This window comes from Brachyistius frenatus, unplaced genomic scaffold (assembly GCF_029030835.1).
Source record: "Brachyistius frenatus isolate BFR_SWC_R1_liver_20210118 unplaced genomic scaffold, ASM2903083v1 Contig_11, whole genome shotgun sequence".
Taxonomy (NCBI): domain Eukaryota; kingdom Metazoa; phylum Chordata; class Actinopteri; family Embiotocidae; genus Brachyistius; species Brachyistius frenatus.
In genome coordinates, this window is record NW_027210610.1 from 4534357 (window position 1) to 4559391 (window position 25035).

The window sequence follows — 25035 nt, forward strand, 5'->3', positions numbered from 1 at the left end:
CAGTTCTTTAAGTCGTTATTTTTGAATAAATGATTCTTTCTCACAAATCTAATACTCGTATGTATTTTTTTTTTTTCCCAAACTGATTCATTAAATCAGCGGTCCCCAACTTTTCAGACCTTGTACCACTTTGTACCAAATCACATTTTTCAAGTAACTACCAATACTGCACATGCCAACAATTTTTTTCATATTATAAAATTCACTGAGTTTAGTCTGTAAGTCTGTAGTTCAAATGTTAGGCCTTACAGCAAGGCTCATATGTACCCACTGGTAGAGTAACTCCCGAACTGCGGCACCACAGTGTGGGAATCACTGTATTAAAAGATGCCAGTAACGCTTGCTGTATTTAATGGTTTGGAGTCCGAAAGCTTCGTCGAGCCGTCAACTAAATCTACTCTCACCTTTGGCTGGTGAGCTACTTATTTTTGTTAGTGTAGATACATTATGGTATAAAAGGCCATTGACTCAACAACATAATGATATAATAACTGTAACTCCCTATTCATATTTTTAGACAATAGAAGGTGTAGGTTTAGTTTATTAGGTGACACACACTTATAGTTGGAAAATAAACATTTTGTTTGTTGTTCAATTGTTTGTAAAATTGATTTAGTTTAACATACTTTTACTTACTTTTTAATTGTCACTTTAAACAACTTCTATGTTTTGTACTATGTGACCACAGTGTGTGTGTGTGTGTGTGTGTGTGTAGTGTAGTGTACATGTAATGTGGATGGAGGATGGGTTCTGCTTCAATGTAATTAGAACTCGATTTACAGGCACACGCGCACACACAACAAAAGTACAGATGTGATATATTCAGTTTACATTATAAACAGCTTAGGGTCTCTGCTATTGCCGTCTGGTCATGTTAGAGAAGAAATGTACACCATATATCAGCCCTGAGGCTGAATTAACTGGCTGCCCAGCAGGCTGCGTTTGGTGCAGCATCACCGTATCTGTGTTTAATTGGTGCAATGGGGAAGTCCCTGAATCAGCATCTAGAACATGCCACACAAAAGTTGACCACTGACACCAATAATAATTACATTATTTGGAGGTTCATTTCGACCCTGTGGAATTAAACCCTGAAACTGATCCATGTGTGAAGTAATTCTGTACGTCAGTGTTTCAGTTTCCTTTGAAACATGCACTTACATGGTTCTTTTGAAACAGCACTTAGACCATGTGTCAAACTGTGCAGTGAAGCCAAGATCAATGAATATCTTTCAGTCAGGATGGCAGCTGCTCTCGGTAGGATGGCCCGCTTTGTACACTGCTTGAGGAAACACTTGCACTTTATAGATTTTGACCGCCGACTGTACATGCATGTCACTTTTTTTGTTAATATCTTAGATGTACTTTGTATGTAGGCTAACAGAAGTAAAATACATTAAGCACTATGTTTTAGAGGGTGGAGATAGAGGTGGGCATAGATCTGTGCTTACTGAATAAAGGCACTGGTGTCAGGCTTCTTTAGGCCATCTTATGGATATTATTTGGAGAAAAAAAACAACAGTATTTTTAATCAACAAACGTTTTTACGGGTTAAATCAATACCAGAAGAGGGATTTTAAATGTGCCACCTGTATTTCTCCAGACGAGATGATCTGGCTTTTGGCTGAAGTTAACCTTCGCTTACTCAATAATTTGTTACCTTTTGTTTTATCAGTGGTAGAGAGCAAGCAGACCAACTGTGAAGTGGAACTTTTCATTGGAAAACGATTCAAATGACAAGTATCTAACCACTGAGAAACCTTCATGATTTCCACCAAAGCCACACTTGTTTTCACTGTTATTCTTAGGCATATTTTCTTGTACGTCATTCAGCATACTGTTTATATAAATATATGATCTATTAGTTCTATAATTTTTAACATCCCTCTCCAGATGGCTGCTTTTCTTCTGAAAAGAGCTAATTTGGTGAGTTTTTTTTTTTTTTTTTTTTTTTTTTTATCTCATTAACTGTGTCAGATCAGGAAAAAAAAAAAAAGGATATCCAGCATTTAACATTCAGTGAACTAAGTGAATTGCCTGACAGCTTGAACATGGTCTGAATGTGAGACAAAAAAGAAGAAACCAAATACTATTGTGACACCTGAGTCACCAGCTTAACCACTGCCACAAGATGCATACCACATTCAAAAGGTGAACAGTGGGAGCACACCAAAGTGACTGATGGAAATGTTTTGACCAGATATCATGGCTCAACTGCACTACTGAGTTTTAAAACGCATCATCAGTAGGTGTGTAGCAGCTTGGAGTAAGCCCCAGCCAATCAACTTCCATGCTTTTCTGTCCTTTCAAAACAACACAGTGTGTGCTGTGGCTGTTTGACACCTGTGTGGTGCAAAGCAGAGCACAAAAATGTCTGGCAAAAACATAATGTCTTTGTGCGGGGGGGGGGGGGGGCGCAAAAATAGCTTCGGCAAACACACATGACCTTAAATTGAATTGAACATGTGGTCTTCCTGTCTGAGAGGAACCCGTCGCCAGGTGAGAGCCACACAGGAGTTGTAACCAGTGGGAGGAAGGCATCCACTTTTAATCAGCCAATATGTATAAAGTAAATGGCTACCATTACGAGCCACACATCACTGTCCTGGATAAGTGGTCTTTCACTGTGTGGTCACTCTCAGCACAGCCCCACATGTGTATTGTTAGATAAAAAAAAAAAAGAAGGTGTCTTTACTCCTGTGTGAGGGAAATATCAAAGTCAAAGCTATCATTCTTAAAAGGACGGAGCAGAGCTGCACCTAGCACCACGCGGCTTTGATGTGGTCTGAGCAGGCAGACGACATGCACAAATCCCAGTAATCCTCGACACTAAAATTGTACTGCGCTGCTTGATCGTTGCTGACACACCCCCTGCTGTGCCTCTCCTCCCACTTGGTGCTGTTGTTCCCCGCTCCCTTCGGGAGATATGACATCACTACAGGACACAGACAGTGTTTAAAAGGGATTCTGTTTGTCAAGACTAAAAGCTCGAGCTACACCAGACAGTTATATTTTCAGGTTTGGGAGAGAATCCAGCAAGGGAGTCATAAAGGACACAGTCCAGAGAGTGTTATTTTATGGGTCCAGATGTGTTTAATAAATCATTTTTCCCCAGACCTAATTAAACACTTACCACCTAGCCCTGTTAAGCTATTAACATCTGCTCTATCAAATGAACTAGGAAGAGCTCCAGCATTAGATGGATTTAACGGTGGCAGGCAGAATAAATATAGTCTTCTCTTTCATGTTGTTCTTCCCTTTTCCTATTTTCTCTGCTTCTCTCTCTCCTCACTGTGTGTGTTTATGTTGCTTTCAGTCTTTATAATTGTCCTAACATCTGCTGCTCTTGCTTAACACTTTTTGTTTGATTTTTTTTTTGTTGTTGAAAAAAAGGCATCCTTTGCTGCTTCTCTTATCAGAGAGGGTGTAAGTTATAAAAGCTGTGGTGAGTTTAATTTCCTCTGTGTTTCTTCCACATTCTTTAAAAGATTAATGGCAGACACTCAGCCACTGAGACTGAAACACTGCACATTCTCCAGAACAAGGCTCTTCAGAGGGTGTAATTACATGGCACATTTTAAAGAAAATAACGCATTTTTTTAATACCTCAAGACTATGACTCATGCTAACTTTGCTTTTACCACCTGCATTGTAACATTTATGAGAAGTTTACATACATACTTCGAGTCCAACTTAAACTGAACACTAATTGGCCAGCAGATTAACTACTTTTAATAACCCCAGAATGTCCCCCTAAAACCTATATAGATTTTACTGCCATATAGGTCATCTGGTGAATCGGCTAACTACGACCCATATTTACATTTATTCTGACATCGAGTGGCCGTAGTAATCTTGACTGGAGCAGAGGAAGTCAGGTGAGATAGGAAAATAAGTTACCCAAAAAACTTGACTTGGTCTGACAAACATGTTAAGTTTCTTTCTTCATAGAACACTTACAAAGGCATTTTTCTCTCTCGATACTTTAAATCATACATTGTTTACATCCCTGGTTACCAGCTTTCAATCATCTCTGTTGCCTTTTTTTTGTTGTTTTTTTTGTCCCCCACTCTTTCCTTGCTATTTACCACTGGAAACTGCTGATCAGCAGAATTTGCCCCATGCATGTTCACCTGCCTCCTCGTGCATGCTCAGTACAAACAAAAGGTGGACAGCGCTACTATTGGTCAAATACTCCACTGGGAACCTTTAAGTGTACTCTGCTACTACTGCAGAAATGGCAGAACATTTTATTGAAACAGATTTACGTCAAAATGAAGATTATTCAGTGTTCAAACTTTGTTTTCACCTTTGGCTTGCATTAGTATCAATGCAGAGGAAAGCACATCCATACATGAAATTACTGTCAAGTCACATTAATTTAAAGGAAAATAATTTGAATAAGTAAAAGTTAGACCCTACAGACTGAAGAAAATGCCCGTTTAAAAGAAAAAGGGAGAAAGATGGAGATGGGCTGAGATGAGGAGTCTGTGTAAATATATGTGGTTAAAAAAAAGCAGGGATGAATTAAAAAGCGGCATATTCTCTAAATATCAGTTTCATTTAGGATTAAGTAATTCATTTAAAACTCATCTCTATGCCTGCTTGTGTAACTTAGGTCTGCATTGCGGTGTCTCTACAGACTGATGGACAGCGAATTTCACCTTTACGGATCAGCAATATAAAATCAACTGTGTTCCCTCAGTGATATGATGCTATCTCTGCCCAACCGACTCTCCTGCTCGGCGCCTCATGCTGCTCCACTTATTATATCCATAACAGCAGATATTCAGTGTGACACCTGCTAATTGTACAGACTCAGAGGAGCGTCAATACCCAGTGAATGACAGCTCCTTTTTGATTCATCCTGTGCTTTGTTGGACAAGACAAACTTCCCTTGTACTGGGGGTTTGCCATGATTGGTTCAGGCCTACTGATCTTGGCTGCTGTCCCCTGAGCTCAATAGGATTTGGTGTAATCCCACAGAGCAGAGCAAAGCAGATGGACACACAGGTAAGATCACAGTAGTGTAGGCTATAATTGGCCTGGCCCTCTGCCTGCAAACCCCTTTTACTGGTAGTCATTTCAACCTTTTAATTATGTAATCGGATTTCAAATTAAAGTTACTTTTTTTTTTTTTTTGCTTTCAATGACCATTACAATGTATAACCAACGGGGACAATTAATTTAGAAATCCTTTTACTTTACATAGTAATCCTGCAGAGCAGATGGACAGACAGGTCGGTCTACAGTCATACTGGAGCACCAGGCAGGTACACTACACCCATCATATCTGTGTCATCAAATTAGAAAATAAAGCAAGTCATTACAAGATGCACTGTAATATAATTGAGCACATGGCTATCTTAAAGCTATCACTCTTCCTATCACATAAATTATTAGAAAAATATAAAGCCATGGATCACATCAGTTGTGGTTGAGCTGCACTGTCACAGCTACAGTAGTCTGCTCCGTGCAGCACAGCACTTTGGGATTGTGCATCTTTTTGGATATTTAATGCCAAAAGTTTCTCACGATAATAATGATAACAATACAAATTCTTTTTTCTTAATTGCAGATGAAACATCTTGGTTTAAGAAGAAAGTAGCAGCATTGTGTTTCTGCTCTAACATGGTGACTGTACTTGCAACGACTCCTGGTATCCAAAATCGAACCTCTTTATACCAAAACAAGTTGCTGCTATGCCTTTAAATGACTGGAGATAAACTACTCTGTGCTGTTGTTTACCTTTTGTGTTACAGTGCAACAACATTCAACTTTTATATTGAACAAGAGACACAAAGATGGCATTTGTTCGGTCTTATCTAACACATACCCTTCCAGATTGCTCAGTAAATGAGAAATTAAGATTTGAGGAAGTTGCATTAAAATTGTTTGTTGACAAGTTTAGCCAATTGTAATCAATTTAAAGTCCTTTTGCTGCCAGATTTGTCTCAAACGAGGACTTGTGTCCTATGCATTGTTTGCAGTTTGGTCACAGCTACTGCTTCGTAAATACTTCAAGCTTCTACAGTCAAATAGATGTGGCAGTAAAGCAGGATTAGTTGACTCTGACAAAGAGAGAAAAGGATTACTCCATCTTAGATCCCCTTACTTCAGTTTGCTGTACTTCTCTGTGCAGACAAACCAACAGAATTGACTTTGTGTAAATTAGCTCCATGTTTACTGATCTTGTCTTCTGGTTGCTTATTTCTACTGCTGTGTTGATATATTTTCTTTTTTTAAGTGCAAATATGTCGTTTTGGAAAGTTCAGTTACTCACGAAATAAATATCTCTTTGAAATTGCTTCGAAAGTAATCTCTTTTCAAAAACAAACAGCGAGCCGATCAGCAGGCTAAGAAAAACCTTTATGATGGTGAGAGCTGCAGGATTACACAAAAGTTTTCGACGGAGACTTTAGAGATCGATTAAACCACACTGAAGACGTACAATCAACTCTTTTGCAGGAGGTCGGTTTTGCTCCTTAAATCTACATATTCATAATCATTATTTTAAAAGTTGCTAGCTGTGATGCTACTGTAGCCAGCGTGTATTCTGCATCGCCCACTGAGCAAATAGAATGATTACAGCTTCAGAATTATTTTTTGAAACGCTGTGTGTGTGTTGTAGACTATTAGGAAGTTATGCAAAAACTTGTATTCAGGATGATTAAGCAAGTAGTTCAGTAGTAGATGGACTATTGTGTATTGTCATGGGCAAGAATACATGGAATAAGGAAGACAATGTCTGTTTTCCAAATGATGCAATTTCCTCAGTACACTCGCATATAGTGCTCTTACATGTCAGTACACTTAACCTGTGTTGCCAAAAATAACTGCAACATTTGAATGCATCGCCTGCCAACATATCTGCCGGCTTTCATTATTTTACCCAGAAATCAACGCGTTGCCATGACCTCTGGGTAACGCACGCTATAAACACACTGATGTCTTCTATCGAAGTATGGTGGTAGTAAAATAAAACTTCTGTGTGGTACTCAATGACAGGCGCAGCTTCCTTTGCCACTGCAGTTTGAAAATACTTCAGGTTCAGGTCCCTCTTTTTTCCTCTACGTGGCCAAAATGGTGACTGCGGATTGTGAAAAGGGTCCAGCGTTTCACACCCAATTTTTGGGCTGTTTTGAGGTCACCATCTGGGTACCAAGAGTACACCATTCTTGACGGTGTGAATGCACTCAGAATAGTGAGTGGTAGTACGTCAGTATGCCCTGGAACACAGCCTATATGTTTCTGGTTCTGTTGCATCAATTTTGATCCTTTTTTTTAAACTGTATATCATGACTGATATTTTTATCGAAATATGACGATAAATCGATGGAGAACTCTTTTAAGTACAAATTTGAGGTACTTTCTGCAGGAACTTTTGAATCTATAACTACATTTATTTCCCTTTTAGCCTACATGGTTTCTTATAGTTTAAGATTCTTCAACCCTTTGCCATAGTTTGGTCTACTATATTGTATAATAAATCAAATTGGCTCAAGCTCCACAAGATACAGCATCTAAAATCCTAGCATCAGTAACATCAAACGGAAATATCATTTCTGTTTAATGTATAATATATATGTTTACTTTTGAAGTTTTCTTAAAGTACATTTCGCTGATGTGCACTTGTGTACTTGAGTAAAGTTTGAAATTCTGTTCTTATTTTGTATTGTGTTGTTCATTTCCTTTACTTTTAATTATAAGTAAAGGATCAGAGGAGTTATTTCACCATAGACTCCGCCCCTTAGGTTGTACTCTCCATGGATACATGAATAGATCTTACCCTCTTGTAAATGTACTGACTTTTTGATTCTCAACAGTAAACTTCCAATAGGATATCAGTATTGCAAGTTCTTGTATCCCATTTATTTATCTTTTTAGTAATTTATTTGATGTTTATTGTATGAAATGTTAATGCTGTTATTAGGATATGTACAGCATCACAGTTGCATGTCCACTTTTGGCAGTGAGGAAAATAATGAATAAGGACTGTTGAAGGGAAATGACCAAGACATTCCATTCCTTGCTGCCAAAGAGTCCGACTCCTGGCGTGAATTTGAATCGTGGAAGAAACACACATGAACTGTTAATCCTGAATAAATAGGGATACTTTACAGCTCCAAACACGCATGGAATCCAAGTGTTAATTGCACAGTGCCCTTTTTCAAAAATGATCGGGAATTAAAATTCACTTGGTGTTGCTCCTCTCTTACACCTGTAGCAGCGTATCGGCTACAACGCGAAGGGAAAATATAAGATAATCAGGTCGTCTTTGCTTCTTTTTTTGTTTGTTTTTTGGTGCCGTTTATTGTGCATTGCAAACTTTTGCAGAGAAAAATGTGTTTCACTTCAGGGGAAGATATTCGTCTTTTGTCTTTGATGCTACTCACCTCATTGGACTTTTGTTTTGACAAACGTGAGTGTGGAGGACACACTGACGAGTTAAAATCTGATAATACACTCCAAACAGTGCTCCTTTGCCTCGCTCTCCGCCATGGGGCGCAAAGACCGGAGCAGAGCGGAACACAGCAGAGCAACCACCCGGTAATCCGTGCGCCTTTTGCCGTGGAGATAATTCGATTATGGTGCACCGATCACACACCGTCTCTGCTGCTTGCAGCTCCTGCGGTAAATGCAAGGCTACCTTAAGACAAAACCTCCCTTTCTGACTGCGCATCGCCTCTCTCTCTCGCTCTCTCTTCCCTGAGCTGATGTCGCTGGGTCTCTCTGCCTCCCCCTCCCTCTCCGTCTCTCTGTGGTTGGGAAAGCAAGGGGGAACACTAGAGCACATATACTGTTACTCTGTCTCTCTCCTACAGAGCTCGTAGTTACCTTGCAAGTCCCACACTGGAGACTTGAACTAAAGAAGACTGGAGGAGAGGAAGCATATCAAGGCCACATCTCTTTTTGTGACTTGAAAACAAACTACCCGGCGTTTTTCCTCGCTTTAAAGACGCGGGCAGCAGAATTTCTCCCCTTCCTCCTCACCCACAAAAAAGTGGGGTCATTTTTTTTTTTTTTTTTTTGTGGCCAGGCGGGCGGGTGGATGAGTTGTGTGGATGTTATTTCCTGGATTTTCCCCTCGGCCTGTGTTTTACCGCGGCCCAGAGACAGCAACAGTGTGTGGAAAAGTAGCTTTGAATGTTAAACATATGGCTTCAACGAGGATAACACGGTAAGTCTTCCAGTGTATCCCTCTTGAGCCCGTATTCCTTAATGAAACATCTATATTCTGATTTATGGTGTGTGTGTGTGTGTGTGTGTGTGTGTGTGTGTGTGTGTGTGTGTGTGTGTGTGTGTGTGTGTGTGTGTGTGTGTGTGTGTGTGTGTGTGTGTGTGTGTGTTTGTGTTACTCGATGGTGACTTTAGTGACCTAAAGGCACCATGTTTTTTTTTTTAACGTTATATCTTGATCTTCTTCCGGCTTCATCTTCTGTCACCCTGTACACAGTTGATATTCCTCGGTGTTTTATATTGTTTTTGATCAAATAAATAAATACAAATTAAGCAGTTTGCGTGTGTGCAGAGAAAACGCTGCTCCTGTGACTAAAATAGAGACAAGACAGATAGCCCTGATGGCAGACTGCTGACACATGCTTTGAAAAACTCTGGCTTTCTTCATGACTGTATTGAGTACAGTACTTTGGATAGTTGGAGCTGCCGCTTATAGATTTTGGGCCAAATGGGAGAGAATTCGCTCTCCGTGGTCCTGAACCCGCCTGATGGGATTATTGGTACTGGTTTAGTAAATTGACGTCGACTTGAATTAATTCAAGACGAGTCAGCGGATTTATTGGAAATGCGCAGCTTTAATTTATTTCACATCTCCTCTAGCTATTGATGATCACTGATGCACTGTGATCATTATGATAGGGATCGATTAGACATGAACTTCGGTGCTTTTTATGCATCCCGGCTTGATAGACGGTTTTTCGTGTGATTAAGGTGGATAAACTGAATTAAGTTGTATTTCCGGTGGTCTTACTACAAAAGGTTAAAACCAATTCTAGCCATGTGCTCTGTAAATCATTATTGCCCTTTCCCCCACACTCCCTTGTCACTGCCGTCTCATCCGGCATGCCGGGAGTGTGGTTTATTTTCAACAAGTAGACAGTGAGAGCCTCCACGCTAGGGGGTATATGGTCTGTCTGACAGGCATGCAGTGGTCCCGTCAAAAGCAGGTTACCTCACAGCAGCCTGTGTGTCTCGGATTATGAAGAGAGAGAGAGAGAGAGAGGTAGAGAGAGAGAGAGTCATCCGATTACTTTAAATTACGGCAAGCTGTCGCCTCCTCAATACAGAGCAGAAAGTCAAGGGGAGAAAGTCAAAGGTGACAGGAGGTGGAGGTGATGTAAATGATGTGTAACAGGTAAAAGATGTTGATGTTTCCTCTCCTTTTTCTTTCTTGATTCTGGTGCTTTTACAATAGTGTGCTTTTATTACGGATTTAATCAAGGACTGTAAATCAACATATGGACCTTTATGCAAAGTGAGGTTTGCTCAGTCATGTCTGAAAGTGGCTTGTACACACAGGAAGAGCTATTTAGTGCTAAATAATCATTAATGACAGACAGATATGCTGCTGCTTTGTGTGTGTTATGAAGAAGCACAGCCAGAGACTGTGTCCAAGGGAGCATACCCAGTGGAATATGTGACATTGCTTTCTACCTGTGTGTGTGTGTGTGTGTGTGTGTGTGTGTGTGTGTGTGTGTGTGTGTGTGTGTGTGTGTGTGTGTGTGTGTGTGTGTGTGTGTGTGTGCGTGCGTGCGTAGAGGGGGGTCAGACAGACAGAATGTGTTTTGTGAACCTGGGACCCGTCCACTCCTCACCATGTCAAATCCTGTTAGTCACGCTGGATGACAGAAGCACCAGGACTTCAATTTAAATAACTGCAGCTTAGTCCTTGCCTTTGAATGGGAGATTTTCTATAAAGTGATGTCTTACTGTGGTTGGAACTTTTTTTTTTTTTTTTTGTTAGTTATGAGGCAGAGCCACCTTCCTTGAAGCAAAGCCTCTTTATTTCCTTGCTTTATACCAAATATATATATATATATATTCTTATGTTTTTCCAAACAAATATTTCTGGGTTTGGGAGTATTTATGATAGAACTTGCACTCTGTAATGTTAGTTGACTGTGATCATATAGAATCTTGCACCGATTGTGATTGCCTGGAAAAAAAATCAACACATATCAAGTAGTGCAAATATGTAGAGGATTAAGCAAACCATATGATTGTTCCTGAGATCTTTTCAACCAATAAGTCTTGCTCTGACTAAAAGTGTCCTTTTTCAAGTACTTTAATGACTCTACATTCAACTTATTCTGTTGAGTAGTCGTCATTCAATTTTGTAAAACTCTTCTTATGAGGTTTGGAAAAAGTTCAAAGACATTTCATTATCTGACAGTGCCCACTTCAATCTTCCATATTTTTGTACAAACACGTGTCCCAAACACTTTATGGGGAAAAAGTGCTTTGTTTCAAAGTCACCCAGAGTATTTTGTAATTTAATCAACAGAAACTATGCTGTCAAACAGATGAATCATTGCTGATTTGTGTGTTTCCAAAGTGAGGGATTATCATTTTAAAATACCAGTGTGTAGGTTTCAAGGGGATTAATCAGGGAAAATGGTATCATTTTGTTGAAATTATGTTTTCATTAGTTTATAATCACCTGAAACGAGGAGCTGTTGCTTTTATGTTAACTTTGAATGAGCCCTCCATAATTACGTAGAGATGGGGTTCTTTTCCACAGTGCACACCATGTTGCATTGCCATGTTTCTACTTTCTACTTTTGTGAGTTTCGCGGGCACCATAGATTCTCTTACATGCTTAAAGGGGAAAGTGAGATAAAGACTGTTCAGTTCGTTGCATTCTGCAACTTTACCACTATACTAATATATCCTGCAAACTAGGCCTTTACATGTGCCATTTTTCTTTTGTCCTTTTATTGTGGCAGTTCTTAAAACAGGGTTTCTTTATTTTCAGGAAATTTAAGCTGACTACCTGGCAGGTAAACAGTAGCTAACTTGGGCCCCAAGGTTCACAATTATGAACTACTTTTTGGTCACAATCTCCCCAATGCTTCTGTGTCTGTGTCTGTGCTGTCTTTTATTTTGAAATGTAAGATTTTTTTTTTTTTAACACTGTAAGAGCATCAAAATTCCTTTTAAGTTGTGCGTCATTGAGGATTTGAGTTTTTTCTTCCGCTTTTGTACAGTATCATACATCACTATAAAGAAAATGATACAAGCTATTAAAAAGGCTCTAAATGTCAAAAGTTTGAGTGTAGCTATTAGAAAATCAATAGTAAATGTTACCTACGGTGCTGACATGTATTCCCCCTATGACACAGCATAAATCATATTAGAAACAAAGGGATCGCAAGAATATGGAGGTAGACGGTCTGACATTTTAAGCAAAAGTTACAAGCCAAACAAAATGTCCCTAGCAGACTAGTTGTTTGTAAATTCAGATGTCTTAATGGTTTTGTAAAAGTTAAAAAAAAAAATTCCTGGTACTTGTTTCTTGATTTTTCAAAGTGGCAGCATTGGAATGGGCCATTTAATGTAAGTGAACTCTGATCTGCAAACTACTATGTGTTAGCCATACAAGTACGGTTTATAAATGTAGGCTGAATTTTCTCATTACAGCAGATGTGAGGCTGGAGTGATGGGGTTTCCTCTCTGTGACCGAACAGACCCAAAGGCAGGGTTACTGATTAGCCCGGTTTCCACAGAACTTGTCATAGCTGGTAGAGCCTTACTCAGATTTCATTACAGTCACCTGGAGCTGCCCCACTGACAGTCATGAAAAACTGACAATGATGACATAAACATTCAGAAATACCTTCCCCCGCCTCCGGCAGCTGTCTGAAATTCACACCTCAACTGCAGCTGTGGTCAAAAGTGTAAGAAAAGCATCTCAAATTTCCCAATGATTCGGTAAAAGCTTCATCATATAGAAATATTCTGACCCTGCATGACCTAAGAACATGTACACGGTAATTATGTGGAGTTTGACTGATTGAACTGTCATATTCAGCTGGGAAAGAAGTTCTGAGATTAGCACCCTCATTCATCTTGCCAAGGCAGGGAGGAAACCTTTCTGCATGTCCAAACCATGTTTCTTTGTCTTTGAATACAGAGTCAAGCACAGGGCTAAAATGTTTGTCTCAAAGTTAAAAATTCTGGCTACGTTGCCCTAAAATTTGTATTTATCACTCTAAGTTAATAACATTTTATCGTCCCTGTGTGGCTGTGATTAGTAATGAACAAAACATGGCCTTGCAAAGACCTTATGACGTAAGATAATGACAAAAGTTTTTATTTTATGGGACCTATAATTAGTAAAGCTTGGGAGTGACTTTTGAGTTTCATTTGATTATGTATTATTATTCATTATTATTATTATTATTATTTTGAGTTCAGGCATTGAGCTGTGACATTGATTCACAACACTCCTCAACCTAGATGCTAATTCTTAGATGAAAAGATCTATTAGGTCTCAACAAATGTGGCTGTTGTGTAGTACACTCGCTGCCATGGCATCATGTTTTCTATCTCTTTGATCATAATTGACGTAGATACCAGTGTGACTTAATGATTTGGTCTTGCTGAAATCTTTTATTTCCAAAAATATTTTTTGGGTTGGTCTTGTTTTGTTCTATAATTTCAAGTGAATGTCAGAAAGTTCAGAGAGCTTCTCCTGCTGCCTTTTTTTTTTTTTTTTTTTAAATTCCACCAACGTTTTCCACGGGTAAAAACAAAACAAGGGAAAGCCCTTATTATAGCTGTATTTACAATTACTTATGTCACACCTTTAACATCTGCACACTCTGCATTTGGTTTCATCCCTCCAGTGGCCAGACTACCTATTAGAAAGATGTCATATTCAATAAGCTACACTCATGGAGGCAGGCTTAACTATTGTTATTGCCGAGTTCTTCAGTTTCTGAGTGTTGGAGTATGTGCCGTCCTCAGAGGTATTGGCCAACTCTGTGTATCGCAAGCATACGTCTTCTATCTGATCTTATTAGGGGTTTTGCAAATGTACTGTACTTTCCCTAGTTCCTCTGCATTTACAGCAGAGTGGAACCCATTTTTAGGTCCAGAACTTACCGTTTTTCTCGTGTCCATCTTTAAAAAGAACCACTGATTAGAAGAGCTTGTACTTTTGTTCCTTTTGTTTAACAAAACTCATTATTTTGAATGCTTCTTCCAAACTGTGCATTCATTTCAGTATTAATTTATATATATATATCTATATATATATCTATATATAGATATATATATATATCTCACACTCATTGGACTGTGTGAACCTAGACAATAAAGGTAACCTACTAGAGGGTGGGCACTTATTGTATGTTTGGCTTAACAACAAGCGGTTGTCGACATGTGCATAATTAGTCAGACTTATAAATAATGCTAATGGAATCCGAACTAAAAACATATGATTTGGGTTTATGGATTTCTATTTCTGTTTAAGTGTTCATCTCAGATGAGATATTGTGGCAAAAAGTTACAGAGCAAACGCAACAAGAGTTACTATTTTAAAAGTAACTTAACGGACATTCAAACAATAGTCACAGCATTCTCTTTTTGTGAATGAGCAATAGTTTCTTTTATTCTATTAGATCTATAAGCATTGATAAATTATGTCATTATTATCTTGTACAAACTGTGGCAGGGGGCAGGGTTATGAAGAAATCTAACCCAACATTGAGAAATGCACATTAGATTCCAGTCTTCTCTGATTTTGAATTAGATTTTTTTCTTAAGAAGGCAATTCATACTGGTTAATGTTTCAAATGAGTTTAACTGTTATTATCCAACTTCAGCACAGAAGTCTTGATCCTCACTGACATTTTCTTTGTTCAGGCTGTTGCTTGAGCCAGGTGCTGTTTTGAATGCTTCTGTGTGAGGGATTTAGTTTACATTCAACAATACAACTGAACGGAGTACATTTTTCCTAACAAGATTATCTGCCTGCTGGCCAAAAATGCTGCCTGAAATCTGCATATCTGGCAACCCAGGCAGGGAAAACAAAGAGGCAAATTAACAAACGCTGCCTAACTTATTTTCATTGTGACCAAATTTGTATTGTGTTTGTTACTTTTGAAGGGCATTACACATTTTATTATACAGTGCACAGTTAGTAACCACTTTATATCATTTTAACTGGCAACAGTCAAGCAAATAAAGAAAGGCAACGGGTGAAAAATAAAGAAACTCAAAAAAACAACTTACTTCACCAACATGCAAACCTGATGTCCCACTCTACATTTTAATTCAGCCAGACCCGCAGTGTCTAAAAGTGGGTCGAAAATGAAGTTTTGGTTGTTTGTGGTGGGTCCCTGTACAAAAAGAACTTTACGAGTATCCCTGAGTCCCAGGGAGAGATTAAAGGAACTCAATTTTAATCCTGTGTGGTAAAAGTTCTGAGAACCCCCTGCCCCAGTTTAATACCCTAAGTATATTTCTATCTGATCAGGGTCTCCTAAACCTCTTCAGTCCTGGACCCAAATAAGAAAGAATTAGTCAATGAGCTTTAGACATATTATATCATGCTACTATGCTTTCCGTGTAGATTCACCATCTCCACTGCGGAGGCATAATCATAATTTTACATATTGAGGTAATGATACATGGCCAACAACAGTTAGTTCAATGGCAATCTATTTAGTGAGGCTGGAATTGTAAAAGTGGGACATAACCAAAGGGCAATGAGTTAATGAAGTAGCCGGCTTTCACCCATATTGAAGCCACCTAAGGCAGCATCCTTTTTTGCCTTTATTCTGGAAGCACAGCTGCAGCGGTTATTTAGGGTCAGAAATGGCTTTCATGTCTGTGTGTAAACAGCATAACAGAGAGAAAAAAAAAGCATTTTTATTATAATTGGAAGTGTTGAGACAACATAAATGGACATCAGTTAGAATAAATAAAAGTAAACCTTTTAGTTTAATGCAAATGCCCCCCCATACATACAGTCCACATAGAGTACAGTACAAAACCAAATAATAAAGAAGGAACACACTCACGCAGTTTGCAGTTTATTCTCTTTCTAGTGTTAATAATACAAATAATATTGTTTAAACTTACATTTAAAGCTGCTCCAATTTTTGTCTTTACCGTTGCCATTTTAATCGAGTTTCATCAACAGTAGCAGAACAGTAAACTGTAAAAAGCCACTGTATTCTATCTGCTCTGCCCACATGGCAATATGGTATTACGCCAGTGTGTAATACACTCGTCAGCCCAGTCCTCAGAGTTGGGACACTTTTTTTTGTTTTAAAGAAAGCTATGTTTCTTTTTCATGGACTCAGTACCTCATCTCCTGGGTGAAAATCCAACCACCTTCAACCTGTCTGTCATATGTCCTCCCCCAAATCACCTCCTTCTTTGACCCCGGACATACATTCATGTAGTTTTTCCTCCTAGGCAAGTCAAAATGTCACACTGACACGGTATCCTCTATGGACTGACGAGTGTGTTGCATGGTTTGGCCTGAAACTGGACTGCACATGGAAGACAGACACAGTTAGGTGTTTTTCTTAGAAAGTGGTGGAGTCTAAAACTAAGCTAAAATGTAACTAAAAATGTAATCTACAGATCGACAGATCACCCGAACTCCAAACTCTGTCTGGTTAACCGTGAAAACAGACAACTTTTGCTGACACATTAGCTGTCAACTTTTCAAAGCCCCTAATGTGTCGAAGGTATGCGATTCGTGATGGGAGATTATTGTTTTCAGATTGTTGTTGAGAAACCTGCAATAATTGAGTTTTTCGACCTCTTATAGGCAGTGTAAGCAACTTAGGAGCAAAACTCACTTTTTATGAGTGAACCCTTTGGGTTTATGGGAAATGGTTATTCGCAGCATAAGTTACAGAGTAACACCAGGAAAAGTGTTCGTGTCCACCTGATTTAGCTCTGTTTTTGGTCTACTCCACCTCCTAAGGGAAATCTCTAGCGCTTTAGCTGTTAAACGCTCCACTGTATCGACCAGCTAGTTGCTTACTGTGCCCGTCTGCCATTTAGTCCTAAGTAAGTTGGTTTTTCACTGAAAACACCTGCCTGCTGCAGCCAAATATAGCTCTGTGAGGGTGGTGACAGTAAATGTGCAAGTGAGGGAGTCGAACAATGACCCCTGAAATATTGTCTGTTGGCATAAGCAATATTTCCTTTTACCTTTAAGTGCAAGGTATCCACAAAATCCTTAATAGACGTAGATGAATAATTCATCAGCTGTGCATTACCTTCCGAACTGATGGGCAGCAAACACACCACAAGAATATCACTAATATTACAAACAGATTACATTTCTGTTTTTAGAGCAAAGCGTCATTTGTTAATAAGATATTGTATGTCCTACTATTAATATATTATGTTATTTGTCTCAAGGTGGACACTTCACTTAAACTACATGTAAAGTCAGACTATCGCAGGGAATTTAGTGCATTTGGAGAGCCACAGACGATTGTGCCAGGAAGTTAGCGTGTCTGATTTAAGACCTGAAGATTCTCTGAGGCTGTGGTGTGATAGGCACTGGAGTCGTAGACACTTTTAGCTAAGCACACACACAGTTAGCAAACATTTCCATTACAGGTGCCATAAATAGAAAAAAAACAAAAAAAGTACCGGGTGTTAGTATGCATTTGCATGTGATAATTTGTTGTTTTCTCTTTGGGTGGGGGACAGAAAATGCAGCGAGCTGTAACAATGGGAGAATATTTGTGTGGTGTGGTGTGTGTGTGTGTGTGTGTGTGTGTGTGTGTGTGTGTGTGTGTGTGTGTGTGTGTGTGTGTGTGTGTGTGTTAGCGGCCACATGCTAACCCACAGAAGGGTGCCAGTGTTAAGTCTCGCCTCTGGCTCAGTGTGTGTGTATGAGAGGAAGAGAGGGAGGGAGATTACAGTGGCTATTGCCAACTTCAAAGTGTCTACTGGTGTTGTGCCAGGTCAGCATGTTTACACAGGAGAATTGGTGTTGGGACACACACACACACACACACACACACACACACACACACACACACACACACACACACACACACACACACACACACACACACACACACACACACACACACACACACACACACACACACACACACACACACTCTTGTAAATGCACATGTGCAGATACACCTTATCGCCTGTTCTGGCTCCTGAACACACACACATACTCACACACAAAACGGACACCGCCCAGAGTGTATTGGTCTTATCAGTGGTCCCAGTGAGTTAGGGGAGGCATTTAATCAGGGTCAACGTGCAGCTCTTGGCATCAAACTGATTCCACCATCTCGCTCTCTCTCTCTCCCTCCCTCCTCGCTCCATGTCTTTCTTTCACTCACTCTCCCTTCACACTGAGAAGTCGAGTTGGATAAATATTGCCCAGCAACAGAATTCTGTTCCAGAAAAGTTAAAACTGGATCACTGGAGGCTTAGAATAGTTTCACTCATAGATTTACTAACTTTCCCAGCTACTTTTGGGAAAGGTTGGACAAGTGTAGCCAGCTCTGCATCATGCTGGACTTGAAAGTCACAGATTTTGACCCTTGTGGGAACTAAAGCAGTTGGACTTGCACACTGGATTTGTGTGAAAACAGCTGGCCTGGATATGGCCAACAGTCACAAAACTGCCAACCCAACACATCGTCATACCGAAATTAAATGGAAGATTGATTTTCACGGACTCCCGAAACCACACATACGAATGTTGTTAATTGGTCACAGTTTGATTCATTTTACTTCTTGGTTAAGTTTAGGAAAATATCATTGATATATAATCTAGTTTTACTGTATATCATAAAATGCTCAACTAACAGTTGTAAGGTATTGTTTAGCATATAAAAAACATGGTTCAGTGGTTGTGGATGGCTTAACGAAAGAGAAAATCTATATAGAAATACCCAAATATACAACAGACATAAAATAACATGAACCAGAGAGCTGTTGATACTAAAAAAATATATTCTTAATTGGGTCTAATATGATATATAATTTATCCCATGATGCATTATTTATAATATGTTGTAGCATTAATAATTTATAATAAATTATATAATTTAATAAAAATTTATGGTATTTATATTCATGACAGTGAATTAACATGTTAAAGAAGATTTTGTACGTTCACCCAAATCACGTTTGTAATTTATACTCTGCAACTCTAAATGAAATCAGCTTGATTCCTGCGTTATTAGTTCAATAGCTCAGATGTGTTAATTTGGAATGCATGTGAGGTAAAACATGAGGATAGCAATTTATAGATTGTGGGAAATATTTAAATTGTAACTACTGACATGTAAATCTACTAAAACGGCAATTGAATTAAGTATCAGTAATGCATATAGTAACACAGACACGAATAATGATCACTGTCTCAGTATTTGAAGGAGCTCAGTTGGTTATAGTGTGGATTTCCATGCCCGTATTGAGGGTGACGATTTTCTTGGACCAGCAAACGACCTTTAGGGGGAAAGACGAAGCTTAGAGTCCACTGATGAGACTTATCCCATCCTTAGGGGAAAAGTAAGAACTTTAGATGTCAGTTAGTGTGACGTGAATCTTCACTTTTTCATAGCAAAACAGTCCCCCAACTTGAATGTGAAACAACTTCTGAAGAAACTATACCAGTTCAAGATTGCCATGCAAGCAGCGTGGCTTTAGGGATGCGGTGTCAACCTGGAAGACCTTTAGTTTGGTCATTTAAATGCCAAACTCGTCAGGTTTTTCTAACATCCCAGATCAAAGAAGTATTTTCCAGATTTGAATTATCTTTACATATTAATGAAATGTAATAAGTAGCTCCAACTGGGACTCATTCAGATTTTCCTTGATAGAAAATATAGAACAACTGCTCATCAAGTAAAATCCTGGACAGGCAGCAATATTTTAGTTGAATCAGTAGACTGTTATCTGAAGTGCTTTGTCAGCTGTGCGATGTCAGAGTAGGACAATGCTGGCTCTGTTTTTATTGTGGATCATGATTTTTTTTTTTTTTTTAAGGTGCAAGAATTCAAAATTGTTTGGTGTACACAAGTCGATGTACAGTGTGTTTTATGAACATACTGAGACCAATTGAAAGCCAATTGAAAACTCAGCCATTGGTTACATCACTTTTTTTTTTTTTTTTATCATATTCCCTCCTTTCCACTTTTCTTCCCCCTTTCTTTCTTGCAGTCTCTTTTCTCTCCTTTGTGTTTTCTCCTGCTCCCTTTCCACAACACAACACCGGTAACTGTACGACCAATTATTTTCACCCGTTCACCAGTATGGTTTCCCCGTCCATTCCTGACTCTCCCTGCCGCCGTTAATATTTTACAAAGCTGTCAGTTTTGAAATGTTTTGAAAGTGGTTAGTGTTTTTCTGTTGCTGTTTCGTACAATGCTCATGACCTTGTATTTCAAGGGAAGGTTCATCCTGGTTTTCTCGTTAATGTTTTTGCCTTTGAATTATTGTATATTACTGTTTTTTTTAATTTCCCAAAATGTGAAATATTCTCACAATGTATTTAAAATCTTGACTCTTAAATGGAAAAACACGCTTCTGAATATTCTCTAACACATGTTGGGATCCAACCAAGCCAAGCATCACAGGAGCTGCTCTCTCCGGCTGGTTTAAGATGTGTTTAGTGAATCATTATTTCATGCATTTGTTAATTTATTTAATGCCTCCTTTATTGGTTTATCAAATAATGATGGAAGAGGAGCTTTGTGCTCAAGCCCTGTGCGTGCCGATTAGTGCTCTACAGATCATTGGATCAGCAGCTTTGCAGCCAGACTCAGGTGGCAACATTTAAGCGGTGTTGGCAGATGTGAGCTGCATGCAAGCCCTGATGCCTGTTCCAGGGCAGTATGTCATGCCTGCATAGTGAGTGTATAAATTACTTGGATGGCACTTGGATGGCAGAGGTAGGTTTTAAAAATTTGACATTTTTCGGTAGCAAATTCATTGTGAAATGGAGAGCTCTGGTGTGGTGGTAGTGTTAAGAATCCCTGTCAGGTACTTACAAGTATGTATTATAAAGGTGAATATTTCTTAAATTCCTGCCTTTTTTAAACTGGAAAATAGTAACTTCGGAGTGAACGTTATTAATTTGCAGGAAAATGTACGGCCATTTTAATAATGACATCGTGATGGTGAAGAATTTTTCATAGCCTCGATACTTCAGCTCGTATTTTTTCCATCACTGTGGTCAGTCGAGATTTGCTTGGGACATATGTCATTCCATGTTGGCTCTTCAATAAATAAATGACCGCAGTTCCCTTTCTCCGACAATATGTCACTTCCTAGCCCTGGTTGGACACACTCGCAGTTTGCTGGATGTCCTTGGGTTTTTCTGCCAATTTTCAAGCTAGAAAAATATGGCAGCTGTTCAGGGAATGTCAATGTTCTCCTCGACTCTTCACCAGAATCAGTTTCTAAACATTTTTCAGGCAAAAAATAGTATGGCACGCAATACTTCAATACTCCGTAGTTTACTAGTTGACTGTAGCGTATCTGTTTGGCCCAAACAGTTCTCAAACAATGTTTTCTGTTTTCAGACTTCAATGTCATTGCAGAAACTGATTTCCAGACATATTTAATAATTCAGTGGGACAAGCCAAAGAAAAGCAGAAACATCTCCAATGCTTTTACCCTAAAAAATATAGACTTTGTATATACATACAAAAAGACTGCGAAGTAGATGCCACTTTTCTGAATATAGGATATCTGTGGTTTCCGTTGGAGAGACTTTGGGCTAACAAGTGACAGCTGACAGCTACGAGCTCTGCAAACTTTTTTTTAGCTTGAGTTAAGAAAAAAAAAGACAAAAAAAAAAGTATCAAACAAATTTAATTTTGGAGCTGCCATGACATTAGAGATGAAATCAACTGCATGAAATGAGATGTGAGATTTAGTGCCGTCCATGCAGTTATGTGACTGTGAAATAATTGAGGAGCAGAGAGGTGAGGGCTATCTGACTGATCAGCCATGGTCACCAGTGGCAGCACAATCTGTCATAGTTAACACCTACTTACACCATGTTAACTGCGGGGCATGCCTCATTATTCACTCCCTTACATATGACAACATATGGGACTACACCAGCTCATTGGCACTTCCACTCACATGCATGCATACTCATCCATACTGATTACACTCTATTGTGTGGTGCACTGAATACCTCTGATGTTTTGTCACCTGCCAGCAGAGAGAGCTGCTCAGGAACAGAACAGGAAATGAGTCATCACGGCTTAATGGAGGACAGGAAATAGATGGTTAAGGCTTAACTGTGCTATCCTGGTTCATTAACTACCAAGTGAGTCAAATGGAATATGTATTCAGTGTGTGTGCTGGTTGGTAAATTGGCCACAAACTGAAGTATTTTGCAGAGAGCTCCTTGTAAATGTCTTTTCAGGTAGTTCTCTGTTTGTAGCTTTTAAAAAAAAATGAGAAAACAGAATTACATTTTAAATAGATATCTTCAGCTTGAAACTTTTCATGCTAGTTTTTCATTCTCTCTTTTCATTCCCAGCATACAAAGTCCCGACTCCTGTTTTTGCCAGCAGGCTGCCCAATGTCAGGTATTAATTGGCTTTCTAATAGCCACTATAAGCACATATTCACACAAATACCTTTCATACCAAAGGGCCAACCAGGGCTATACCCATGTTGATTTGGTGTTTGAAAGGGTCAACCGGCGTTGTGTGACTCAGCTTTGTGACCGACGTTGGTCAAGGGTCGATTTCAGTGTAAATGGAACCATCCGGCTTGCCGTGTTGTGCGCCCACCCACTTTTCCAGCCTGCGAGTTGATTGTTGCATCTCTGTGGGTGTCAAGTACTTCAACAAATTGCACTACGTCCCTGCTTGTGACCCAGGTCCTATCTGAACTGTCATGACTGGGTATTAACCCATGTTGACTGACTCAGTTTGACTTGATAAAAGAAGAATTGAACATTGGTCACATAACCCCGGTCAGACTCTGGTCATTTGTATGAAAGACGTATTACATAATCCTTCAGATCAGTGCCTTTAGTATCTTTAAAAATGTTGTACATCTCAATCTAGATGAACACGTGGCGCTGAGTTATCGGTCATTACTGTCTCATATTTAAGAGGTGACACTGGATGAAAACTGGATTTGAACTTCAGTTTTTTTTTATTGATGTTGTTGAGCTTCTCTAAATTGTCCTGTCAGAGCAGGAGACACCAAATACTGTGGGACCCTACCAATAATAGAGGACCATTACAGTGGCTTACACTGCTTGCATTAATTACATAAATGATATTGCATGGAGACAGTGACCTGCAGGTCTTGCTATAATGCATCTATAATTTATGTCAGCCACCTGGGGGCTGGAGTTTCTGCACCTTTACATCCCACCATGATGCCTTGACGAAGGAAGTTTCCCAGGTACGTCTTCGGAAGGCAGCAGAGAGCCTAGACTTAATTTTACACTCTCACTGAAGAAGCACTGCTTCCATAAGATTTTTACTTTGATATCAAGCAAACCTTAACCCAGTTGTACTATAACTTCTCATACAGCCAACCAGCATTGAGCTGTTTTGCTTTTTGAACAGTAACAGAAATGAGCTGAAATGGATTTGTGTGATTAAAAAGCCTTAAATGTGACTCGACTTTTGAGGATCTGACAAAACATCCCCGCCAAATTCTCCGGTGTGGAACAATTGGACATGCTGATAAATTGTCCTCAAATGACCCAACTTTGTTCTCCCCCCTCCCTCTTTGTGTCTATTTGTTTTTGTTCATTTAAACTTCTTTCACTTTCTCACTCTTGCTTTGAATTTAAATCATTCATTGGCATGACTTTTGAACAAAGCAATATTACCATGTCAGTTTTAACAAATGTATGAATAAAACAAACAATCACATGGTATTTTGGTGCTTTGTGGTGCTTTATTGGGTAATCACTCAGAATAGCAAACATGTACTAAACTGTAATATTTATATTATGTCTCTCCCTCTCTTTCACTAGAAATCCCCTTCTTTATATTTCTCCAAACAGTTGTTCCCAAATGTATTCTCTCATCAGTTTTTTTCACTCTTCTTTGTTTTCTCTGGCTCCATCCGTGCTCTCAGTTTTTGCCAATTTGGTGATTGTTTGGAAAATTTCTCCTGTAAATCTTGTGTATATATATTTTTTTTTTTTCTTGCTTCTGGGGTTACCCAAGTAATCAATACATATATTTCCGTAGCTCTACAATAATAGACTGATTAAATTTGGAAACGAAAAGTCCTTCAAGGCGGATGCGAGCAAATCCCCCAAATTGCTTCATTTGTTTGGTCGCACTTGAGGTAACATAACTGTCGGTTTCGTTGGTATGAATGTGTGGCAGCGTTATGTCGCCTCTTAGTAGTCTAGCCTGATTGGTGCTTTGAAGTGCTGTTGAAAATATTCAAATTACAACTTGAGTGCAAAATAATTGACACTGCGACACAATAGAAAACAACCTGGAATTTAAAAAAAAGGGGGGATTCTTAAACAATACTTAAGGGGCCTGATTTACTAAGATCTCAAATAAAGGGTACAAAATTGCATGTTCCTTTTGCGTCTGCTTTACTAAGAGTAATTGTGTCATTGAAATCAGGTGCAAATCGTTGTATTTCAATGAGGGGTTTGCGTTAAAGTGGTTCCAGCCATGAAAAACACAGAATGGCCACAAAAGGAAATCTGATCCCATTGAAATTAAGAAATATGAATAAATATAACAAGAACAACACACTTTATAGGAGATTATTAGCAAGAAAGTCAATATTGTGGGGAAAACAGTTGGCATTTATTTGACATTGTGTCCAAATATGCTCTGTCTAGTTGCAGTGCTGAGTGTTCATGTTGAAGGCTGTTGGGAGGAGAGGTACATATCAGGTCAGTTGTGGTGGGCTGCTCTAATTTTTACTGCTCCTGTATGTTTCCACATTACTAAGCTGGACGTTTTAGTTTTATTTCAGAACCTGCTTTGCTTTGTCTTCGTCCCCTTTTTGTCTCCTACTTAAGAATTTGCTGTCTAAAAT

At 39.0% G+C, this 25035-nt stretch overlaps 1 protein-coding gene across 1 annotated transcript in view; it reads left to right on the top strand.

Moving 5' to 3' along the window:
* The first annotated feature begins 9057 nt into the window (after positions 1-9057).
* The window catches only part of LOC138617045 (protocadherin-15-like), a 171894-nt gene continuing 155916 nt past the window's right edge, over positions 9058-25035 (top strand). Inside the window, exon 1 of the mRNA XM_069691698.1 lies at positions 9058-9181. The gene's annotated coding sequence lies outside the window, so the exon portion shown is untranslated. The remainder of the gene's footprint in view (positions 9182-25035) is intronic.